General features: G+C 40.2%; 1 pseudogene; it reads right to left on the bottom strand.

Moving 5' to 3' along the window:
* Nucleotides 1-2,540: 2,540 nt before the first annotated feature.
* Nucleotides 2,541-3,011, bottom strand: LOC100957157 (annotated as a pseudogene).
* Nucleotides 3,012-3,476: the final 465 nt, after the last annotated feature.

Raw genomic sequence — 3,476 nt, 5'->3', positions numbered from 1 at the left:
TGGCATCATAGCTCACAGCAACCTCCAACTCCTGGGCTCAAGTGATTTTCCTGCCTCCACCCAAGTAGCTGGGACTACAGGTGCCTGCCACAAGGCCCGGCTATTTTTTGGTTGCCCTTGTTTGGCAGGCTGGGGCTGGATTTGAACCCACCAACTCAGGTGTATGTGACTGGTGCCTTAGCCGCTTGAGCCACAGGTACTAAGCCAGTTCATTTTCAATATTATGACATTTTATTTAAAAGACTATTATGGCTTGACATGGTAGTTCACGCATGTAATTTTACAATCTGGGAGACAGGTTGGGAGTTTGAGACCAGCCTGAGTAAGCATCTCTACCAAAAATAGAAAAATTAGCTAGGCTTAGTGGTGCACTCTTGTAGTCCCCAGCTACTTAGGAAGCTGAGGCAGGAGTATGGTTTGAACACAGGAGTTCGAACTTGCACTAAACTATGATGATGCCACTGCGCTCCACTAGAGGCAACAGAGACTCTTGTCTCAAAAAAAATAAAAAAATAAAAAATAAATGTGGACTTCTGACTGTCCAGGCAGAAAATCAGTAACAGGCTCAAAACTATGTTGAGACTGATGCAGGTATTTACAGAAGCACCAATAGTAATAGAAAGAACATGTAGCACGTGGAAAATGAAAGACCGATAGGTAGAAACAGTTTCAAGACCCTAGTGAAGCCCTGAGCATTAGCAGAGGGCATCTGGGCAGAAGCTATGTGGGCCTATCCCAGAGTTTAGTGGGGTGGCAGCCAGGGGAATGCAGACCCTGACTTTTCTCTCCTTTTTTGCTACTTTACTGGTGGAATTTTCCATGAACTGAACTGACCAGACCCAGAGGTTATGGAAACTTGACTGCTGTGGTACTTGCAGGTCAGATCCTGAGCATGAAGCAGGGTCGAAAACAAGGATGTGTCTATTTGGTAAATAGATGCCTTTAGCACTGGGCCAGTTTGTAGTTTTTCTTAAAGACTGAGCCCAAGTACCATATCTGGAAAAGTATGTCATTACTTATTACATGTGTTATCTTCTTCCTCCTACCACCTTTGTGGTATCAAAACAATTGGCCGGGCACACTGCTGTAATACTAGCACTTTTGGAAGCTGAGATGGGAGGCTCCCTTGAGCTCAGGAGTTCTAGACCATCCTGAGCAAGGGTGAGACTCCGTCTCTACAAAAAATAGAAAAGAATTAGCCAGGCATTCCATGACATTTGCCAGTAATCCCAGCTACCCTAAAGGTTGAGGCTCAAAGGAGGATAATTTGAGCTCAGGAGTTAAAGCTATGATGACACTGCTGCACTCCTAGGCATGAGAGGGAGACCCTGTCTCAAAAAATAAATAAATAAAAGTTAATTTTCCCTTTCCTTGCCAACGTCTCTTATTTTTTTGTCTTTTCAATAATACCATTTTGACTGGGGTAAAATGATATCTCATTGTAGTTTTGATTTGTATTTTTCTGATTATTAGTGATGTTGAGCATTTTTCATTTACCTGTTGGCCAATTAGTGTGTCTTTTGAGAAATATCTATTCATGTCCTTTGCCCACTTTTTAATGTATTATTAATGTTTCTCTGTTGAATTATTTGAGTTCCTTATAGATTCGGGATATTGGTCCCCTGTCAGATGAATAATTTGCAAATGTTTTATCCCATTCCACAGATTGTCTCTTTGTTGATTCTTTTATTGTGCAGAAGCTTTTTAATATGATTAAATCCCACTCATTTATTTTGTTTTTTGTTTCTGTTCTCTCAGATCCTAGTCACAAATTCTTTGCCTATATCCAGGAGAGTTTTCTGTAGATTTTCTTCTGGCATTTTTATAATTCTAGTTCTTATGCTTAAATCTTTAATAGATGTTGAGTTGATTTTTATGTATGTTGAGAGATGGAGTTTCAGTGTCCTTCTGCATGTGGCTATCCAATTTTTTCAGTACCATTTATTGAAGAGGGTATCCTTTCCCCATTGTAAATTCTTGTCAGTTTTATTGAAGATTGATTGGCTGTAAATATGTGATTTTATTTCTGGGTTCTTCATTCTATTCCCTGGTCTATATTTCTTTTTTTCTTTTTTGCTTCCAACTTAGTCTCTTTTTATTCTCTTGGTAATTTCTTCCACAGTTACTACTTTTGTTGTAGGTGACGAAATGTGTTAAGGCTCCACTTCAAGGGTTGGCACTGCTATGAGCCTGGTCTCTCCCTTTACTGTAACTTAGAATTAAAACTTGATTCCTTTATATTCCAGTCTCAGGAGTGGTTTCCGCTGTAGAATTTATCTGATGACAGTCTTATGCTTTCTAGTAGTGGCCTACAACCAGTCTCTAGCTTCTCCAGGAACGTGTATTAAACTAAAAGGCATTCTCATATGAGTTTAAATGCATTTTATTTTTAAATAACCTACATGACGTGTTTTTCCTTAAAAACAATGCCTCCACTCCAAATAAATCACAGTCAAAATAAATGAAGAGCTCAAGATGTCATCAGTCCCGTTTGCCTTAAGTCCTGGTGTTGTGTGGATGACAAGCAGCAGCCAGTTATGATGACAGGTGATAGGTCCAAAGTAATTGCCAAATTTGTTAGCATTTTTCCATTTCTAAACCATCCTTAAAATCATATATGTGGTCACACCATCCTCACGATAGTCCAGGAGAGCAACCATGCCATCTGCATTCATGTTTTCACCAATAAAGAACTGGTAGTTTTTGAAATTAGCCAGGATGTGCTTGATTTGTTCTGCATCCCCTGTCATAAAAGGTTTAATTCTTTCTGGTCTCTGTTCTTCAAGTTTGCCTTTGATTGACTTCATGTAATTTTTGATGTGCTTCTTGTAGGCTTCTTTTGTGAAGCTGGTTTCCTGCAAGTGATGGTTCACGACAATATCAACACCAATGATAACTGTGCTTTTGGTACCTTCACCCTCAAGTCCTTCAGCAGAAGCATTTCCACCAATGAGTGAGTCATCAATGTTACCCTCTGTCCTACTGACCATCTTCCCTCCACCTCTAGGCATAGGCCACCTGCAATCTCTCAGATCTTGTAAATGTCAGAGAACATCTCATCATGGCTGATGAGGTCCCAGTAGATAATCTGATGGTGGCTAAAGGGAGATAGTGCTGATGCTAGCTTTGCAGGAGCCTGGAGCTCAAGCTCAAACTCAAGCTCAGAGTGAGCGCAGTGGACCCTGACTGGCGCTTGGGGGAAGGGGTAGCGGGTGGAAAAGCCTATATTTCTATTATAATACCATTACCATACTGTTTTGTTCACTATAGCCTAGTCATATATTTCAAAGTACTTTTTGATGTTTGCAGTGTGGTAAAGAACCTAAAATTACATATATGGCAGCACTCACACAAGCTTTCTATACAACTGCATGCCTTACAGATAGAGGTAGGGACGGGTAGCTGCTATTCTGCTAAGAGCTAAAATTGACAGAAATTTTTTTTTGTCTTCTTTTTGAGACAGAGCCTCAAGTTGT

The sequence above is a fragment of the Otolemur garnettii genome, unplaced genomic scaffold (genome assembly GCF_000181295.1).
Source record: "Otolemur garnettii isolate 467f Iridium unplaced genomic scaffold, OtoGar3 scaffold00127, whole genome shotgun sequence".
Lineage (NCBI taxonomy): Eukaryota > Metazoa > Chordata > Mammalia > Primates > Galagidae > Otolemur > Otolemur garnettii.
This window is presented reverse-complemented; position numbering and strand designations above follow the sequence as displayed.